Here is a 22,857-nt window from a genome sequence, read left to right on the forward strand (position 1 = left end):
TGAAATGAAAGCCTTGTGGACTCAGAACTTGGGGGATGACCTCTCTCTCTCTCTCTCAGCAAGAAGTGCTGTATCTCATGACTTAGTATTACATCTCTTGAGAAATAGTGTCAATTTTGCCAAACTCTACAAAATTAGATAGTTAGTCTGGTGATCTGTAGAACTGAGTCTATGAAATTCATTCCATTTAATACCCTAAACTATAGGTGAACTGTGGTCTCTCTCAAAGACCAGTGCTTTGCTGAATAAACCTATGTTAAAAGTTAATGTAAGTAGGGTTTGAAGTAAATCTTTGTTCATTTACCACACGATTGGATCTCTTGACTGAATCATTGCTACTTTATTATTCTAGACCTTGAAGTTTAATTTTGAAGGGTGATGCAAAAAGACATCAGACACTGTAAAACTTTTATGTTCTGAAGCAATCATCTGCATTTAGCTTATGTTTTATGAAGCCGTGGACTGTTTTCAAAACCTTCATAATCTATGTGTTATCTGTTTCTGACAGAAATTATCATGAACAATTTTAGGGCTTGAATCGGCAAGGTGCTGAGCGCCCTGAGCCACAAGACAGCCAGGCACTTAATTATGTGACTAATTATTAATCGTTAATGTGTGTAGTGCCACTGAAGTCTATTCACAAGGTTAAGGTTAAGCAGCATGTGCATACTTTCCAGGATTTGGAATATGGTCCATTTTTAGGCTCTAGGTCCAATACTGCTCCCAGGGAAGCTAGTAGGAGTTTTACCCTCTAAGTAAAGCGTTTTCCTTAGTAAATATTCTTACCTGTTCAGATAATGAATGCAATTCATAACTCGTTTTACTCACTTTTTAAAATCAAGCAAACTCCCACTGAAGCCGATCATAGAATAAAAATATATAGAACTACCAAGGTCAATAACAGCTTGCCTGACTAAGGGCCTCAGGATTTCTCTATATTGACTTTATGAAATTCAGAAGCCGGCCTAATGTAAAAACTAAGGGCTATGTATGGTCCTAAGCTAGGCATGTGAATTCCTATTTATACCACTTGGACTTGCACATGTGTTTAACTGAGGGAACACTTTTGCTAGTTATCTTCACTCTATTAAATGTCTATCGAATGCACGATAAATCTTTTGAACTTCCTATACAAGCACTGCAGACCACATGAACATATGATTAGCTAGCAAAGTCAGGGAATGTTATCTATAACATTTGATTAGTCTTTCAAAAAATGCCTGTTCCAAATTCAACTCTGATGCATATTTTGCTTCACCAAATGATCTGTGACCATTTCTTGACTTATTACATTATCATCAATAAGCTTAACAAACAGGTCTGCTAAGTCTATTAATCTTTTGGCACACAAAATCTAAAGCTTTAGAAACTTAACTTCTTACTACAAGATATAGAAAATGTGGTGTAGAAGTTAAAAGAAAAATTCAGTGCATATTCTGTTAAAAAACTTCATTTTGTGAATCAAAGTGTAACTGACACACTTATCAGAACCCAACTATGAATGTGATGTTAATGACCAGTATCTATTTGGAAGGGAGGGGTATCCTTTTGCAACAGAAGCTTCTCCCACTGCCAAACAATGCATTCATATAGCTTCTAACAGAAAAAAATACTGAACATATTCAAATGTAAATTACCATCCATACACCTAAGAAAAGCATCGTTACTCTCTGCATAAATGAATGGATGCAAGAAATGCCATCCGTATGGGACCTGAGTACTTTCAGGACTCATACTGCATTTCACAATTTAAACTGTACAGCTGTATAAAATGCAGAGTTTAGGCTTTTCAATACTAATTTATCAGGGTGGATAAAAATCAATGATTTAAAAAAAAATTTAAAAAATCGGATTTTTTTGATAAAATGCTTTTTGAGGAAAAAACCTATCTAAAATCGTTTTAATTACTATACATTGTAGCTCAAAGATATCTCATCATGGAATACGGATTATAAATTCTAATTCTATAGTATGAGACAATATATTCATGTACTGTTTAAGAAAAAATTTGTAAATGAGTTCCAATAGTTCATGGATTAGGGACCCAATCTTATGGGGTTCCAGGGACTTCTGTATAGATTATTTAGGTTAATCTTTCTATCTACCTAATGGACTCAGAGCTCAGTCTAGAAAATACCATCAGAGATGCTTAGCTTTGCAGTTCTAAAACTGCGGATTTGTGTCTCTAGAGGTAACATGCTTGTTAACAGCAAAAATGTTTTTAAATAAATAAATAACATATAGAGATGAGAAATACCAGACCTCAACCCTATTGTCCCTCTGCAAATGTGTGTACACAGAGTCAGTCCCTTACCTCTCTCTAAAAGTGCAAAGTTTCAAAAAGTTCAATGAATAGAAGATTGTTGGGGGCAGAACAGGTCTGGACAAGGAAAAGAAGTCTGGAGATAAATGTGAGAAGAGAGGGACAGGCAGCAGAAACAACAGTGAAACTCTTTGAGCAGCATATTCCAGAAGTCTTGAGGTCTTTCTGAGTGAAGCCTTCATTGATTTGAGATCTACCATACCATTCTCTCACTAGAAGGGAAAACCTGTAATGGCAGCAGGCCGTAAGAAAGATCCAATTTGGGTCTCATCTATCTCTGAGTTGTGAAGAATATGTATTAAGGTTATAACAACCAACAAGAATGCACGTTTATGTAGAAATCCATGATTAAATCAAGTCTTCCGGACTAGTGATTTAAATCATGATTTAAATCAAATCCACCCTGTAATTTATCATGCTAAAACTGGTTCTGATTCAAATACAAAATTATGTCCAGCTTGCTTTTACACTGGAGGTGTCCACAATATTAATTTTCTATGAATCTCTTATCGGGGGGCCACCAAATCATCTAGTCTGATCTTCTGTATATCACAGGCCAAAGCTTGAAATCTCAAATATATACGTGCATAAGCAAAGACGTACATATACACACACAATTCATTGATATGTGGGCTGAATTCTCATTTACATTAAGGCACCTTTACGCTTCTCTGGCAATGACTAAGAGCCTCAACAGTCAGAAGAACTAACATTGTTTAAACTGGCTGTTAAGGGCCCAGCCATAAAACATATCTGTATGCACAGATGATAACTCCACTGCCTTTAGAGATCTTCTGTGAGAATGTAAGGGTGCAGCCATGCAAATCTCATAGGATCAGGCCACCCTATGACACAAAATTCCCCCAAATCCCATGAAGAGGAGACACAATTCAAGCTGAATTCCTCTTGAAAGCAGGAAAAGAGGTAGAATGCTGCCTCTGTTGCATTGACCCACTCCTGCCATCCACACGTGCACCAAGACTTTAGGAGTAGGGGCTTGAAAGTGAGTAGCTGAGAATAATCCAGCCTCCACTGCATCGTCCCCAGCTGACCACTTGCATATGCATACAGCCATAGCATTAACTCTTGAGATGTTCTCTTCAGAGCTGCTAGTGCGAAGTTGTGGGTGATTTGACCAGTAAAAACATGGCTCCTGAGGAATCAGTGCTGCCGGGGAGACCGTGGGTGACTAGACTGAAGAAGCATCTCAGTGACTGCTAATATATGAGAGGGCATATTCACGGTAGAACAGATGGCTGGCAGCCATATAGCCCTGTCCACTCTCTGGCCCTCAAAACCTATTCCATTTTAAGGGACCAAGTGTTAATTTTTGCCCCTCTTTTCCCTCTCTTCTGCAGTTATTTTTTTTAATTCAGGAAGGGTTAATCCAGCCCTACACTAATTTTACAGTACAATAAAGTTACCTAACATATTAGAAATGTTTTTATCTTTTAAATTTGCTAATGATGTTTTGAATTAACATCAAGTAGCAACCATCCCATTGAAAACAAACAAGAATTAGAACAGTAACACTAATTTGTTTATTTGTGTTTTATACTGAGTGTGAAATATTGCTTTATGTACACACACACACACACATATATATGGGAAACTATTAACTTTACCTTTTTTTAAAGATTCAGTTATCCCAGCTTGCTGCACTAGAGTCAGACTTTACAGGCAATCTTCTGTAGTGATAATATAATACAGAACATAATTTGAGGGAATATTTCAGAGATATAGAAGCAGACAGTATGTAGACTTTTTAAAAATAATTTATCTCAGTGGAAAAATAATTCTCCTGACACATCCCTGTATTTTATCATGAGTTTAATGTACACTGAACTCTTACAACAATAACCATATAAATACATGGACTCACAGAAACTATCCACTAACGGTCTAATGTACATAAACTTCAAGGGGAGCTATATACGCCCAGAATCACTGATGTATATGCTATAGAACCATATACAATTGAAACAGTTGGGTTTGTTTGACAGTTGTCACAGACATATGTTGTGTAGCAAGACAGCTTCTTTTGAAAACATGAATGAACATTTCAGAGATGCCTCAGAGAGCAGCAGAAAAACATTACCAGCATTAACCAGCACACGTTTTAAAAACAGATTAGTCAGTTTCCTTAGTATTTAAACAAAATGTTGAATAAGGAGATGTCCACATACTGCTCTCCTGTACAGATTACTGATGGTAAAAGCAGAAGTCTGATACCAGGACAAGAGCTAGTATTCATTATTTATTTTAATACACTAAAACCAGAAACTAAATTCCTGGATGACATGTCGTGCCCAAATCCTCACCTTTTCAATTTATAATCCTTTACCAACTAGACATATGTTAAAAGTTGCATCACATACAAAATATAGCAGTAATGGGCTCAGCTCTTTCCCTTACTAAATGTACAAACTCCCATTGATGCAAATGGAGTAATACTTGTATATTGGTGACAGAACAGATGCCAAACGTCATGAAGATGGCAATAAAAGAGAAGACATATGTTTATGCCTTTGGTAAGTAATCATGGCCCTAATAGAAAGAAAATGTTCTTTTCATGTTGTTTTTCTTATTGAATTAGTTAGAAAAATAATTTTAAAATGTTTCTGTATCAACAGCGAGCAGTCTCCATGGTCCCCAGGGAGCAGAAAGTATAGAGACCAGTAATGTGAGCATCCATGTAAACATGGGGAAGCTTCTTGGTCATCCCTATAGCCACTAACATAGGAGATGGCATGTAAAATCCTGGACCTGAACATTGTTCACCTGGGCAGGGAGAGAGGATTTGAATCTGTCGCTGGTTATGGAAACCAAATGTCATGACTAACCATTATTACCTCTATAATTAAGCAAATCAAAATCCTGGATCTGAATATCTTAGTACTTTGCAATCCAATTCTTGTACATCAGGCTGCTCTCTCTAATAGACAGATAGGCTTCATTACAGTATCTGAGTGCATAACACATGCATAGATAAAATTTCATTATGCCCTTTACACTGACCCCTTACTCAGAAGGAATAAGAGATTATGAGATTGGACCCATTCTTTGATATTATACTATAATGCCACTGTCCTAGAGGAGTGAAAATATACAGTACTAAACAAAATTACATCAAACTGGATAACATCTAGAGATCACAGAAGATCTTATTAAAAAAGGAAGGACTTTTCCCCAGTTTTAGCAGAATGTACTGGCCTTTGCTAACAGAAAATTTTTTTCTTTACAGCAATCTTCATAGCATTTTCATTAAAACACATACTAAGCCTTTAAAGAGAATGAATATTTACGACAAGGTCTATTTGTATACCAATTAATATGACTGTCTTCGCTTTAGCTCTTTTAGGAGTATGACAGCTGTAGTTTCTCCAAAGAGCTCCTAAGTAGCAATCATACACTATTCTGGTCATCAAGAGGTGTAAAGTCTCATCCTCCTAATTATAGGTCTTTCCTGTGTTATTACCATCTCTGTATTAACTATCCAGAAGCAGAACTCAAGCAGTACTTGTAAGCAAATAAAAACAGAGAATAGGAGGTGGTTAGCCTGTATATTGGCTGCTATACCCTGATACAAAACAAGAAAACATGGAGCTCTCTTTAATTATTCTCCTTCTGGCTGCAGACATTACATCTTGCCCACCTCTCCGTTCTGTAGATTAGTATTTTTTAGTCCATAAAGCCTGTTTTTCCTGGACTTTCAGTGGCCCCTCTGAGTAACATTCTCATAGATCAATGCTCCTTGGAGGGTTGTCTAACGAAGCACATATTTAGCATACATCAATCCCCTTTTCCTGTAGATCAAGTTTACTTTTAAAAGCTTCTAAGTTCCATGGGTCTAAAGTGCAAGTGAGTGAGCTAGCCTTGAAGCATTAATCGAGAGTGCTACTGCTAAACTACTAACCCAGACAACCTGAAGTCCCAGAGCCTTAAAATTTATCAGTCCAATAGAAGTTCCCTGCTCTCCAGGATGGATTCCATTGAATAATATTAAGTGCATGTAAACATGGCCCTCCCTTCCTCTACAAAGGGTGACATTTTTAAGTGCTCGTGAAAGGTATGCAAGATGGAAGAGTGTAAAGCCACCAATTTATTCACAGAACATGTAGTAACGGTCAGTGTTCTGGTGAGGATCAATGTTTAAGAGATGAAAAGGGAATTCAGCCTCCTTGCTGATTCAGTCCTTGCTCTCTCTACACTAGGCAGAATAATGGCGAGATTACAGCTTGATATTTATATTAATTACTATTCAGTGTTAGTTACTGATCACACAGTGAACTGTACTTTTTTTGTGTGTTATTGCCTTTAGCTATGAAACTTGACAAAATTAAAAACAGACTCAAAACAGGATAACATGGAGAATTTCTAGTTGTGGAGGGTCTCTAATTTACCTGAGTAACAAATTATCATTAAAGGGGAAGAATAAGGCAAAATAAAAACCAATCTGAATCTTCGACTGACACGAAAACCAAATTAAGCCTGAATTATTTGTCAGCTACAAAAATATATGGTATTTTCATTTTTTACAAATTTTATTGTTCAAGTTTCCCAAGTTTAGCTGGAAATAGGAAAAAATACACTATAATAAGATGAGAGACTGTTGACTTCACATTATATGGGAGAATACAGCTGTCAAAACAGGAGTGAAGGGAGCCTCTGTACTTCCCAAATGTGATACAGCTGGGCTCAAGAACACCTCTGTGAAGGTGCGGAGAGGGATGTGCATAAGGAGGGATTTCTGGGGATGAGTCGAGAAAAGGCAGCAATGTTGCCATTGTGGTCACTCTTATATTGGCCACAAACTGCTATAAGAACATAAGAACAGCCATACTGGATCAGACCAATGGTCCACCTAACCCAGTATCCTGCTTTCAGACAGTGGCCACTGCCAGCTGCTTCAGAGTGAATTAACAGAATTGGGCAATAATCAAGTAATCCACCCCGTGGTCCAGTCCCAGTTTCAGAGGTTTAGGGGCAGCTGGAGCATGGAGTTGCATCCCTGAATCAACGTGACTAATAGCCATTGATGGACCTATCCTCCATTAACTTATCATCTATTTCTTTTCTTACCACAGTTTCGACCTTCACAACATCCTTTGGCAACAAATTCCACAGGTTGACTGGTTGTGTGAAGAACTTCTTTCTTTTGTTTGTTTTAAACCCTCTGCCTGTTAATTTCACTGGGTGACCCCTGGTTCTTGTTATGTGAAAGGGTAAATAACACTTCCCTATTCACTTTCTCCACACCATTTATGATTTTATAGACCTCTATCGTATCCCCCCATTAGTTGTCTCTTTTCCAAGCTGATCAGTGCCAGTCTTTTTAATCTCTCCTCATATAGATCTGTTCTATACCCTTAATCATTTTGTTTGTTTTCTCTGTACTTGTTCCAATTCTAATATATCTTTTTTGAGATGGGGTAACCAGAAGTGCATGCAATACTCAAGGTGTGGGTATACCATGGATTTATACACTGGCATTATATTTTCTCTTATTTTGTCTCCTTTTCATAATGGTTCTTAACACTGTTAGCTTTTTTGATTGCTGATGCACATTGAGCAGATGTTTTCAAAGATCTATACACAATAACGCCAAGATCTCTTTCTTGAATGGTAACAGCTAATTTAGACCCCATCATTTTGTATGTATAACTGGGATTATGTTTTCCTATGTTTGTTACTTTGCACTTATCAATATTGAATTTCATTTGCCATTTTGTTGCCCAGTCACCCACTTTTGTGAGATCCCTGAAGAGAACTCTTCGCAATCTGTTTTGGATTTAACTATCTTGAGTAATTTTGTATCATCTGCAAACTTTGCTAGCTCACTCTTTACCCCCTTTTCCAGATCATTTATGAATATGCTGAACAGCACAGACCACAATACTGATCTCTGGGCGACTCCACTATTTACCTCGCTCCACTGTGAAAACTGACCATTTATTCCTCACCTTTGTTCCTATTTTTTAACCAGCTACTGATCCATGAAAGGACCTTCTATCTTACCCCATGATTCCTTATTTTACTTAAGAGCTTTTAGTAAGGGACCTTATCAAAGGCTATCTGAAAGTCCAAGTGCACTATCTCGACTCGTCCATGTTTGTTGACCCCCTCAAAGAATTCTAATAGACTGGGGAGACATGTTTTCTCTTTACAAAAGCTGTGTTGACTCTTCTGCAACATATCACATTCATCTATGTTTCTGATAATTCTGTTCTTTAATATAGTTTCAACCAGTTTGCCTAGCACTGAAATTAGGTTTACTGGCCTGTAATATCCAGGATCGCCTCTGGAGCCTTTAAAAAAAATAAATCGGTCCTCCAGTCATCTGGTACAGAGGCTGATTTAAGAAATAGGTTATATACCACAGTTAGTAGTTCTGCAATTTCATATTTGAGTTCCTTCAGAACTCTTCAGTGAATATCATCTGGTGACTTATTACTCTTTAACTGATTAATTTGTTCAAAGCCTCTTGTGTTGACAGCTCAATCTGATACAATTCCTCAGATCTGTCACCTAAAAAGAATGGCTCACGTCTGCAGTAAAGAATGGCCACATCCTCTACAGTAAAGACCAATGCAAAGAATTAATTTAGCTTCTGTGCAACAGCCTTGTCTTCCTTCAGTGCTCTTTTAGCACCTAGATCATCCAGTGACCCCCACTGATTATTTGGCACGCTTCTTGCTTCTGATGTACTTCAAATAACTGCTGTTAGTTTTTGTGTCTTTTGCAAGTTGCTCTTCAAATTCTTTTTTTGGCCTGCCTAATTATACTTTTACACTTAATTTGCCAGAGTTTATGCTCATTTAAGATTTGACTTCCAATTTTAAAAATATGTCTTTTTATCTTTAACTGCCTCTTTTACTCTGTTATTTAGCCATGGTGGCATTTTTTGATCCTCTGGTTTTTTTTATTTGAGGTATACATTTAATTTGAGCCTCTGTGGTGATTTTAGATAGTTTCCATGCAGCTTGCAGGCATTTCACTTCTGTATCTTTTAATTTCCATTTAACTAGCCTCCTCATTTTTGTGTAGTTCCTTTTTTAAGTTAAATGCTACTGTGATGGGTTTCTTTTGTATTTTACCCTTCAGAGATGTTAAATTTAATTATATTATGGCCACTATTACTTAGTAGTTCAGCTATATTCACCTCTTGGACATGATCCTATACTCCACTTAGGACTCTATCGAGAATTTCACACCCATAGAGAAGGTGTACAGGAACCAGGGCCTCTATTCCAGCCTCGAGGCTGTTTTAGCAACCATAGAGTTTCATGGATTCAAGGGCCAGAAGGGACCATTATGATCATCTAGTCCTGCCTCCTCTATAACATACACCATAGAACTTCCCCAAAAAGCACAGTTTCTACCATGAGCTGTTGCATTTCCCTATGCTTCACCTGTGGATTAGGAGTGGATTTAGTCCTGGACTTCCAACGCCCACATAATTCTCCTGCCCTGCCCGCCAACTGATCTGCTTCTTAGTACAAGACAATCATCCTGAACACATCTGCTCCTGAAGACCCATTTCTGCCACACAGACTGCAGTGCATATAATGGTAATTTTATTTGTTAAGGAAACAAGGTGGTGAGGTCCAATAAAAGATATTCCCTTACCCACCTTGTCTCTCCAATATCTTGGGATTGACACGGCTACAACTACACAGCACACAATTTTAATTGTTGTTCCATTTTCTTCTAACTGGTCTACTTGTTTGTCTTTCTGTTCTTAGACTGGAAGCTCCTTGGGGGAGGGACCAAGCTTTGTTATCTGTGTGTCTGTCTGCAACGTGCCTAGCCCATGGTAGATGTTACCATAAAAATAAACAAAAACAATCACACAAAAACATTTTCTTTAGGATTTGTGTGTGCTGAGCTTGAGTGCACAGATTTACCATCAACTCATTGCATATATAATGCATGTGCTTATATATTTTGCTCTAAAAGGGAGTAGCTTGACACTATTTTTTTTTTAAATGTGACAGAGTCCAGTCTTACTTCCACTGAAATCAGGAGCTCTGCCATTGGTTTAAATGGCAGCAGAAACAGTTATTCACTTTATACAGTTTACTTTTCACTGTCATCTACAAAAAACATGGGAACTGTCATAGTTTCATACCAATAGAATGCTCAGTTCTGGACCCTATCTCTGACCGTGGCCAATACCAGACAGAAAATGCAAATAAATCCCATAATGGACAGCTATGCAATAACCTGCTCATAGGTGAAGTTTCTTCCTAATCCTTCTAAAAACAGGAGATTTTTTTCTATCAAATGTAGCTGTGTAAGTCCTCTTCGTCCATAGAAGTGTCCAATTTTTTTCTGAATTCTACTAACCTCTTGGCCTCAATCATATCTTGCAGTAATAAGTTCCATGGGTTAATTATTATTGTGTAAAAAGAGGGTTTCCTTTTATCAATTTTTCTATTTCGATGATTATCTCTTCTCATGTTCCCCGTGAAGGAAAACCCAATTTACCTTCCCTATTTCATATCATGTCCTCTCTTATTAATCTTCCATCTAAAGTAAACATACTGAATCTTTTCACTCTGTCCTCACACAGAAGTCTCTCCGTGCCTCCAATCATTTGTCTGTCACTTGCCTCTCCTGCTTCTGTTACATGATTTTGGGGTAAAGTGGCCAGAACCAAATGCACAATTCCTGGTGAAGGTGCTGCATTGATTAATATAAAATGTCATTATAATATTTCTATCCCATTATTTATACATCCTAATATTTTGTTTTGTTGGTCAAAAAACAATCTCTGTATACCGAACACAGATTTTCATCCAAAGGCTGTCCCCAGTAACCTTCAGGTTTTGAGCCAAAGTCGCTGTGGTTAATCTAGAACCTCACAAAGTGTGTGAATGGTTCAAATTATTCCTTTCAATGTATATTTAACAATACTGAACTTCATCTGCCAATGTGCATTCCATTCACCTAGATTTATTAAATCCCTCTGAAGTTCTTCACAGTCTTCTCTAGTCTTTCCTAAATTGTGTCATCTACAGACTTTGTATCTTTATGGTTCACTGCCTTTTCCAGGCCACTAATAATATATTAAACTACCATAGCCCTAGTACAGAGGTAGGCAACCTATGGCATACGTGCCAAAGGCGGCACACGAGCTTATTTTCAGTGGCACTCACGCTGCCCGGGTCCTGGCTACCGGTCTGGGGGGCTCTGCATGTTAATTTAATTTTAAATGAAGCTTTTTAAAATTTTAAAAACCTTATTTACTATATATACAACAATACTTTAGTTATATATTAAAGACTTATAGAAAGAGACCTTCTAAAAATGTTAAAATGTATTACTGGCATGCGAAAACTTAAATTAGAGTGAATAAATGAAGACTCGGCACACCACTTCTGAAAGGCTGCCGACCCCTGCCCTAGTATGTAACCTTGAAACAAGCAATGGTTTTTATCTTTTGCCATGTTGAAAACTGACCATTTATTTCAATTTCTTTTTCCATCTCTAAGCTAGTTTCAAATCTGCAACAGTACTTTTCCTCCCACGGTATGACTGCTTAATTTCCTTAGCAGCCCCTTGAGATGTGTCGAAGATTTTTTTCTGAAAGTCCTCATAAATTATGTCAACTGATTTTCCTTTATCCATTATGTTGGCAAGAGATATTACACTGACAGATGCTCTAGAAATAACTTGGATAGATCTAATTTTTTTCTTTACCTGATAATTTTCAAAGGATTATAACAATTTTATATGTACACATACATACATGTATATATTAAATATGACCAGGACATTTAGGAGTGGATGTATTTATATACATACACACACTATATTTACATATGCACACTATATATATTAATATGCTGCTGTATAGATATAATGTGCACTTGTATGCATGTACCTATATACCTACACACAGTTACTGAACTTTTCAGCTATTCCTACCATTTCAGGTTTGGTAGACCAAACCATGTAATTGTTTAATTTACAATTTAGAAGAACGATTATTTTCAATGGGACTTGGCAGCTTCTAAGTACAAGTTGGTTCCATTAGTTTCTCTACACCCAAATGACAGTAAACTAGTTGGGAGATAAAAAATTAAACTGAATCAGCACCACATTGCTACCGTTACAGAATTCTGTATCAAAATATTTCCTTATGGCATAGTGCTAATCTTAAAAAATTCCAGCCCAACAGAAAACAAGACTCATTATTTCCTTCTTTGAATGAAAACCAAAATCAAAGTCGTTTTTTAAGTTTCACACTTAGTGAAGGGTACTATGCAAACCGAACTTTAGCTGCTAAACACCAGTGTGCGCACTCACTTTTCCTACAGTTTGAGTGACGCACTACAAAACAGAATAAATAAATAAATAAAAAGAACCTCTTATGCAGGGCGTCCTCCACCCTGCGAACTTGGCAAAAGACATCCAGTACTGAAATACAGCACTCTCCATATAAGGAAACAGAGCTAAACATGTCATGCGTAATTTATGTGCAGTAGGCAGAGAATTAACCTTTCCCTGAACATATTTGGCCCATATGAAAACCAAGCTAGACGGTAGACTGAGAAGAAGTGATGAGACTTTTCCCTCTGCAAAAATCTTTGCAAGCGATTAGGAGCCCCTGCTGTTCGATCGTCTGTTCCCTTCAAACAAAGATCATGAAGTGATTATGACACTTTATATGCACCTGTTTGTTTGTTTTTTTCCTATTCTCTCTTCCTCCTCCCCCGCCTTTTTCTTTTTTGAGGACTGCAAGGCCCCCTGCGATCTGACAGAGCGTGCAGAACCCGCACAGGAAGGCGGCTGCTTTCAGCAGAACTGCACTTGCGACCGACGGCTTTCTTTTTAGCTCTAGATGGTGTGCGATATGAAACCATAAACCTGGCAACCCAGCCCCTGCCTGACCAACTGAAAGTCAGTGAAAGCCTAATCTCACTTCCTCATTCAGCCAGCTACATTTTGCACAGCGAAAAAGATATTCATTAATTAATTAAAGACTGTATTTAACAACAACAAAAAGAGAGAGAGAGAGACAGAGCGAGAGAGACACGGTGGAAATGGAAACTTACCTCTCACATTTTTTTTTTTTCAGAGGCAACCAGGCTGTGGACAGATTGCCCCAGGCATTGTGGGATTCATTATTACAGGATGACAAAAGACTGGGGGGGAAAATGTCCCTGGTCACAGTAGCATTATGATGGCCACAACTCACTCAGCTGCCGTGAAAGGACTGTGGCATCTAGCTGTGCAGACTCTTATCTCTAATGTCTGGTTTCCGTTGCTGCCTGCACTGCCCCCTCCCCCATTCACCCAAACCTACCAGGAAGCGCTGGGCGTACTTGCCGAGCCTTAAGAATGCAAAGGGGGAAGGAAAAAAAAAAAAATGCTTTCATGCTACTGCAGCGTTTTGCCTTCGTGAAACCCGAGGGACTGACACAAATACATAACCGTGGGCCACTGAAGACCGGCTTTACTTGGCAGGACGTTCACCAAAATGTGGTATAAAAAGGTATCTGGATAAAAATCATCCCCGAAAAGCCAGTGTTGGTATGTGCCATCTTATATGTAAAACATTATAACCCCTGAACTATATTGAAAATGTGACACATGCAGGCTACTGTGCCTGTGGACCGCCTGTTCAGACAATGAGCAAATCCCTTTGCACAAAGGTTCTCAAAGACACAGGGAGGACCAGGCTGCAAGGTTAGACTGAAGGTTAGGTGCAGAATATAACCAAGCTCTCAGACTTTGCCCGGTTTAGTAAAGTGTTGCTGCTTAATATTCACTGTACAGTGGACCAATGTGCTTAGTTAAGCACAGGCACGGTCTGCAAAAGACTGTCTTTCTGTTGCAACTAATTGGCTTCAGCTCTGCAAATTTCCAGGAAATGGATTTATGAGTACCCACTGCAAGTATGCAACACTTTTGCACAAATAATGTAAAATATTCCCAACCTTACAGATTCTGGTAACAACAACAAAAACTTTTAAAATGGCAGCTGTTGTAGTTTGTATCCTTTTTTCCTAGGTCTCAGGAGTATTTACTGTATTTTTCCAGGGCTCAAAAGATTTTCTGTTTGTTTAAATAATCACACCCTTAGCCCTATTGTATTCCACTACACACACTTTCTAAGTCATAGTGTGTTCCATGATCCAACCCTTTTCATAATTCTGGAAGAAAATTACAAAAAACTTCCAGCTTAAAGCCCAATTCCTCCCTAAAATGACCAGTCATTATAAACTTTCATTTGGCCTGGAATTTTTAATTCAGCTTGTACTTATAATGTTTTTAAAATCCCTTTTATGTTGGTCTATGTTGCTGTTACAATTTTTTCCCCCTGAAAACTCAACAATGTAATTCTAATGAGATAACACACACATTTCTTTCCACATTCAGTGAAACAGGAAAAACAGTCACCCCACTCCAGAACTAGAGTCAAGGTGAATTTTTGTTTTTCTACTAAGAGTTCTGCTGATCCTTCCTCAGTGTGAAGAAAGAGCCCTGTGTATGCTTCTATTTCTGGGCCACTGGATCTTAGCTAGGTGTTTCCATTGGTCCTGAAGAGAGCAAGTTCAGGTAATTTTGGAGTAGGGAACAACACATTAGCAAAGGAAAAATAATTTTTACGGTGATCTTGTATGATATTGTACAGTAACACTACCTACAAGTGTCAATCCACTGCCCCTAGGTTTCAGGAAATAGCGCAATGGTGCCACTACCCCATGCATGAGTAAAGAGTAAGTAAAATGAATAGTGAAAGCAATTACTCTCTAATTTTGTATTTGAAACATTTCCTGAATTTCAAAAAATTATTCATTTGATGAATATTGCCGTTTGACCATTGCTAGCAAAGAGAGCAAGGCCCTGACACAACAATCTATGTGGCTGGTCCCTGCTCCTATGCAGAGCCCAGTTGATTTAATCAGATCTCCACATTTGCACAAGGATTTGCCTGAATAGATCAGGGTCTTAGTTATTGCAGAATTAGTTTGCCTGTGCCACCAGAGAATCAATTTATTACCAAAAAAGCTACAACTTCAGTTTTCGTCACTAACCATGGAAGAAGCAGATAAGCCCTGCCACAGCTATTGACTAAATACCCCAAGGATTACTCCAACACCTAAGGCATCCAAACTGGAATCTGGGCTATGGGGCTAAACAAATTAACTTAAACCTCACCATGGCATCAGTCTCCTTTTGAACCTTTCCAAACTCTATGTACTTGCACAAAGTCAGACACTATCTAGCCCCAAGTGCTTTAAAATACAATGACAGCATTCTAATTCACAAAGCTGTGTACCATCACATTTTACCAACACACAATAAGGGTGCAACCCTTGAAGTCAATAGGAGTTTTGACTTCAGTGGGGGTAGCATTTCACCCAGAGAGTTTAGTGTACGTGGCTTGTGCAGTATCACACATACGGTATTGTATATGCAATATAAAAATGTGTGAGCGACTGACCGTGGAGTCAGTTTTCAAACATGAATGTCTATTTTAGGACACCCAGCTCCACACTTGGATGCTCACATCAACACAAAGTATGTCTACACTATGCTACTGTAGTGTTGTATTATAGACATGCTATAGCAACGGAAGGTTTTTTCCCCATTGCTGTAGTAAATCTACCCCCTCAAGAGGCGGTAGCTTCGTAGAATTATTCCATTGCCTATCTGTATCTGTACCAGGGCTTAGATCAGCTTAACTACGTCTCTCACTCAATTCACACCCGAGTACTGTAACCAAGTCAAGCTCAGTTTTAGGTGTAGATCAGGCCTTAGGAAGCTATTTTTATTATTGCATGCATTTTTAAGTCACCCACCATCATAGTATATAGGGGCCATTGCATAAGTTCATCATGATTCTTCAAAACAAGGCATGATTTCTGAGCCTCTCCCCTATATTATGTGTAATTGGATCATGGTGGCTCATTCTGAAGCATGTATTCAAAGACATATGGAAACTTCATTGCCAGTTTGAATGTCCACATACGGAATTGGGTGTTTAACTCTGAAAACTGGACTGTATGGATATGTAAATAAGTATTTATTGATGGGCAGAGGGATAGTGTGATAAATACAAACCCAGGAATTCTTCTGGCACCACCCACAATTAACTATAGATATATGACATAACTTAAAGCTACTTCATGTCAAAATTTCCACTCCAGATTTTTTGGCATTTACTTATTTTTTGAAAGAGGGAAACCAGCTGAAGTTATTCAGGTTTCAGAGTAGCAGCCGTGTTAGTCTGTATTCGCAAAAAGAAAAGGAGTACTTGTGGCACCTTAGAGACTAACCAATTTATTTGAGCATAAGCTTTCGTGAGCTACAGCTCACTTCATAACCAATTTATTTGAGCATAAGCTTTCGTGAGCTATAAATTGGTTAGTCTCTAAGGTGCCACCAGTACTCCTTTTCTTTTTGAAGTTATTCAGGTGATTCACACTCTACCCATCTAGCTATCCATTTACTCTGCCCATCACAATGGTATTTAAGACTCAAACACATAGGTAGGAATCTTATGCAGTTTTACCCTTTTCCTTGATCTGCACTGCTTTTTTAGGACATGCATCCTACTCCATTCCCAGTAACATTTTCTGTATTTCTACAGTCTTTGTCACTCAACTAAATGATAGGCCAATTAGTCAAAGACAAAAGGTGGAGTCAGAGTGCAGAGGTCTTTAATATTAGTAGGTTCCTTATTATTCAGGGATTTAAAAATCAGCAGGGCCATATTAGCGGTCCGCTTTAGGCCTGATCTTGCTTCTAATGAAGTCTATGGCAAAACTGTCAATGAGCAGAATCAGGCCCTACGTAGTGGGGATTTTTAGTGGATTTTCAGGGGGTGTTTTTTTGTAAAAACAGAACAAAAATATCCCATAATGGTTTAAATGCATAAACTTATGTAATCACTGATTCAGTAAAGCACTTAAGCACATGCACATAAAGTGTGTTAAGTGCTTTATGAAGGGTCATAATTTGTATATTTTATAATGCCTTGCATATTTAAAATGTAAAGGCTTTAATTATATGATTATTGTTTTTAAATTACTTAATACTATTTAATTTGTCTATTAATTTCCATTTTTGGAGAAGGTAATCTAGTCATTTATCAAATATATGTAAAAGAATAAGTGTGTATAAACTCAAAGACATATGTGTAGTGCATTATTGTATTAGCACGGTCTTTGTAGCAATCCAAGTGCATGAGTGAGGGAGAGGAGATACTTTATAAGTAAACTTATTATGTATGGTTATGGCAACATCTTGGAAAAGGATGAGAATTTGATGTCTTAAACTTTGTTTCTTTAAAATAAAGGAAAATAGAACAAAAGAAACTCTGTCAATGATGCATGTACATTACAAACCTCAAAAATGACTAAATCTCACATCAGAACCTGTAATATTCTGAGACTGCAGCAATATCTACTTTAGGCAGAAACCCCCCACAAAGTGGCTGCTTTAATGCAGATGTTCCTAGTTTTGCTGGTTTAAGTCATTAACAGTCCGTAATATCATTTTAGGTAAGGTTGGCCTGGTCCTTACTTCTAGCTGAAGGTTCAGGTCATTATTTTAGACTAATTCAGCTATTATAACATGTAGTGGGTACGTTTCCACATTTTCCCCTGCATTTTTGAGGGCCTTTCAGTGCCCTTTATTGTACCAGCCATCCTATCCTCCTTTTATTTGGAAGAATTTGATGAGTAGCTTTCTGAATGACTTTGTCACCTGTATCGGATGATGTTTGATTATTTTTATTCTGCATTTTTATCATTCCTCTATTCCTACTATTCTGAATTTTAACCCCCTTACTAGATTCTGTTAACTTGAAGTGATTGGTTACCACAGCAACACACTCAGCTGGATACCATTACCACTTGTGGATCATGTAGTGGTGCCCTGATGAATTCCTTTCAAAGAACAATCTCCCATTTTCAGGCCATACATTTATTTTCATCTCTATCCCTTTTCTTCAGACTGCAGCTCCTGTGACCAATTTTTTTGGTCTTAACAAGAAGTATTAATATTGCTATTGTTTCGCTTGAGGAAAAAAGAAGTGGATCCAGAGGTGTCTCCCATGGACTATCCATGGATAAGTCATAAGAAAAATAGAGATTAGAACAAAGTACCCGTAGGGCATAGTCAGCACATTAGGTCTCAAACTTTGAAAGCCCACAGCAATGTCATTTTGATTTACCCCTTTCTACTGCTGTTGATGACTTGCTTCATCTTTAGAAAAGTTTTCCACCAAATGAGCTGGAGAAGCCGGCTCCTCTGACTTGTAGGTCACCTAGGACTTGCCCGTCTCAACCTTGCCTTTTCCTTTGAACATCGGTGTTTCCTTTCCTCATTCTGATCAGTGCTGGTTATAACTCAGATCCAACTGACCTGAGCATATTTTCATACAACCTTATAAATGGAAAAGAATAGTTCCTCTCGTGGTAACTCAGCAGTTGTTTAATAGATTTTTGATTTATTTGCATATCTTAACCCTTGGTGACTTTTTGAAATTTTTAAATCATTGCGTAACACAACTTCCTCTCGGTACTTCCATTCAGTTTCTTTGCACAAGCCAAAGAGGTTTGCTACTTTCTCTGATTAAATTAGCAGGACTTGGTGGTACTGTTTTTTTCTCAGCAGTACTCATTAGGTTGTCTCCCTATTTTCCCATATATTCCTTGTTAGCTCACTCTCTTCAATTTTGATCAGGAATTCTGCTGTATTGATTCTCTCAGACCAATAACACAATCTGTTCAACCAATCCTATCTCCTTCTGCTCTCTTAAGACTTTACCTTCTTTTAAAGGTCCTGTCACTAATACTGATAATTCATCTTTGCTTCTTTCCTTTAGATTTTTGACGTGTTCTAGTTTACTCCTTGTGACAGGTTGCAGGGGCATAACCACATCCTTGGTGAACAAGGGGTTAACCTCAGTTTAATTCCCTTTCACAGGTGCTCTGGTGATGGTCTATCAGAGCAGCTGCTTGGAAGCAGAATGCTTTCAGGAAGGTCAGGCACTACACCAAGGGTCCTAGAAAGCTTAGTTGGGGAGTTTTCTGTTCTTTTCTGTTTATTTGACATCCTTATTATAAAAGCTGATATGTAATCACTCGAGGAAAAAACCTTGCTGACTGCATGCTTTCTGACTGTTTATTTTCCAACTAAGTTACAACACCAGTTTATACCTGTGTCTTCAAGAAGCTTAATTTAGATCTGTGCATTATTTTTTATTTGTTTTATACCGTAATTACCCTTTGTCTAGAAACTAAGGCAGTTTTCTCACCTTTTGGATGCTTTATTTTAAGGTAAACTGATTGCTCCCATTTTTACAATATGAAATCTGGGTAGAACATTTGACTCTCATTTGTAGTTTCATCTACATATTAATATAAATCAAGAAAGATCTAGTGGTTAGATGTAACTAAGATGGGTATATCCAGCTATTTATCTTATTACCAACATCTCCAAAGTTGGCAAATATTCTGCTCCAGCTTACCTCTCTACTCATGTGTCTTTTCGCTCACTCCCCTGTAATGCCCCATGATGACTAACCACCTCCTTTGTGTCCTTCTTCCACTCCTGTCTCTGAATCTACTTCAGTACAGTCCTGCACACTTTTATTACGAACTGGTATAGGAACACATGAATACTAGGAGCTTTAGAAAGAGGCAGACAAGGTTCCTACTCCAAAGAGTTTACAATTTAAATACTTCATTGCCCATGTTTCTCTTAGATGACTTGTGTGCTCAGGTGTCTACACTGATTAATCTCTTTTACAAACATATTCAGCTTTAAGAGTTAACTCTGACAATTAAGATCTGATTTTCAGTGATGTCTGACCAGCACCCACAAAGCAGGTTCTTAGATATCTAATGACAAACTGCCTCTGCAAGTAACTGGCAGCAAAGAGTAATTAATTTTTTAAAGTAGTAACATATTTAGACAAATGTCCACTAGTCTACAACATATAAATGAGCAAAGTGCACCCTATCAATATTATAGTGCATAATTATGCTATACACTATGTCCCTTGTGTTCTCTGTGAAGGTGGTTTCTTTATTACCCTTTAATTAGCACTGGAATTCAGCTGTCAGAAATGGGGGGTCCACTTCCATTTAGTTTGACTTCCCGTCATGAGAAGTGCAAGAGTTCAGCCCAGGTGGACTCTGGCTTCATTCCAACACAGTATTTAGTCACCAAATACTGGTGGGACATTCATTGGCAGTGAAATATTTCATACCAGGAAATTAGGAGCTCAGGTGCCAAGGGATTAATGTCTTTTTAATTTATATTAGATTTTACAAATGTACTTGGAACAGTATCTACATCTCATACCAACTCCTGCTTACCCTATTCCTGCCACTTAATCATTGGGGTCAACAGGATGTAGCCCCATTATGAAAAGGAGGAATAAAATAACCCTATCTTAATACCTCAAGGCAGCTATGTTCTCATCTTAAATATAAAACTATACTCCAAATACTACTACTAAGTAGTAAAAGTGGAAACTATTGTGAAACAGTCAACTCATCGGTTTAAACACATCAGAACACTTGCTTGGAGACTTCCAGAGAAGTAAAAGACAAGGGAGACAAAAATAATGCTCAGTGAAAAAGCCACCAAAATGGTTTTTTGCTTGTTTGTTTTAAGCCGGGATCCTTCAATCAGATTATGCAGGTGGCCCCTTTGCCTGTCCAGAACCCCAAATGGACTCTACATGGGTGCCCGGATCTGCCCACAGGAATGCAATGGCAAGAGCAGGACTTCATTTGCAAATAGTGTTTGGAAAGTATAATTTAAACAGATTATCCACAAGTAAAATTTTTCAGTACTGATATAAAAATGAATATAATTTTTTAGTTAGTTATAGTTTTCACATCAAAAAAAGTTTCCTTTCCAAATAGATAGTGCCAATTTCTTGTCTATAATAAATTATTATTAAAATCTTCACTCATTTAAGATAAATCACCAAGATGCAAAATGACAACGTTCCATTCAATACAAAGAGTCCAGAATTACTTACTGAAGCTTAGTAGACAGTTTTCCATAATTCTAATGCCAACTTACACAATCAAACAAACATGGGAGAGCTCAGTTCTTACCTGTTTTGCCTCAAGTGTAAGTTAGGTCTGAAAGCTGCTTAAATAATACAGTGACACAGCTACCACCACCTCGAAGAGCTCTGTTCTGCTGTGCACTCTGGGCTAATTACAACATTCTTTCTTCACAGTAGAAGGATGGTGGCCTAGCTAAAGGGGAAATAGTGAAAGACCAGAATAATTATGCTTCCCCAACCCTATAGGTTTAAGAACGTGAAATAAGCTATTCACATTAGCATACAGTAGTAACCATGGCAACAGGCTATGGTTTGCATATGTATTTTTTAAAGAACCAAAAATTACTTCCCGCTATTAAAAAAAAAAAAGAGAGAGATGCTAGAGGAAGTACTTTTGTATTTAAAGCCACATCCCTAATTTGAAGCAGCTACTGTAATTTAACATGTACAGTTCACATTAAAAGAACGATCTCTCGGTCTTGTGTTTTAAAATCTACCAGTTAAAAATGTTTAGTGTCTGGCCTAACTGCTAATCTGACGACTGACATCTGGCCTAAAAGACAGACTTGCCCTGCCTGGCAAGAAAATCAACAAGTGTTCCTGGAAACTTGGTGGTAATGGCGGGGGGGTGTTTGTTTTTTGTCCTCAGGTCTTGTACTTCCTTCCTCTTGAAGAGCTGTCTGTTAGCAACCGATAAAGCCTTGCAAAACTGAAACTGCTACTATCTACAGACTATCATTTCACCCTGCTTCAGCCACCAACATCACAGGGCAGGTGCAAAGTCTTAAGTATGACAGACTTTTGCAGGCAAGATATATTAAAACCTCTTTTGTTAATTGTATTACAGCTACTATAGTCTTTGGGCTTCCTGCACAAATGACAGCTTACTTCCAGTGCAAACATTTGTATAGTAGCCACATTTTAGACATTATAAAATGAGCTGAATGAACTGATCATCACTCTTATGAATTCACTTCTGGAATTCTACAAGACTTTCACAAATAGATGGACAGCAGCCTAATGAATTACTGGAGTTAACAAAATTAATGCTTCCACTGTTCAGTCTAAAAAATAAGGAGCTATGTGAAAACTATTGTTTCTTTGTAAACGTGTGCAAATATTTATTGTTTACGTATAAAGGGGAAATAATGTGTACAGGCAATCTAATGTCTTGGGCACTAAGTAGGTTTATAAAACTACAGACTTTTTAATTAAACTCCAAGTTCAAGGGGATGTTACCGAAAATGATGACGCTATGCTAAGTACCAGAGCAAGAATACACAGCACAATAAACAATCACTCAATGACAAAGCCAGATGTTGGCCTCCTGTGGAAAAATCTGGAAGGAGGGGTTGTGAGGAGGGACCGCTCCATTGGGAATTTTGTGTGGTTCTCCTTGCTAAATTTCCTCAACATTCTCCCATCTAGTAGGAGGGATTTATGGCCTTGCAGGGTAAGGTGAAAGTGAGGGTGATTGATT

General features: G+C 37.9%; 1 protein-coding gene across 13 annotated transcripts in view; it reads right to left on the bottom strand.

Annotated features, from left to right (window-relative positions):
• Positions 1 to 21,826, bottom strand: part of MBNL1 (muscleblind like splicing regulator 1) — a 196,510-nt gene extending 174,684 nt beyond the window's left edge. For 2 of the 13 annotated variants that reach the window (XM_048864456.2, XM_048864447.2), the window contains exon 1: positions 13,387 to 13,611. The gene's annotated coding sequence lies outside the window, so the exon portion shown is untranslated. Of the gene's footprint in view, positions 1 to 3,948; positions 4,012 to 13,386; positions 13,614 to 21,423 lie in introns of those variants that run through there. The other 11 variants (XM_048864459.2, XM_048864454.2, XM_048864451.2 and 8 more) reach the window with 10 other exon arrangements.
• Positions 21,827 to 22,857: the final 1,031 nt, after the last annotated feature.

This window comes from Caretta caretta, chromosome 9 (genome assembly GCF_965140235.1).
Source record: "Caretta caretta isolate rCarCar2 chromosome 9, rCarCar1.hap1, whole genome shotgun sequence".
Lineage (NCBI taxonomy): Eukaryota > Metazoa > Chordata > Testudines > Cheloniidae > Caretta > Caretta caretta.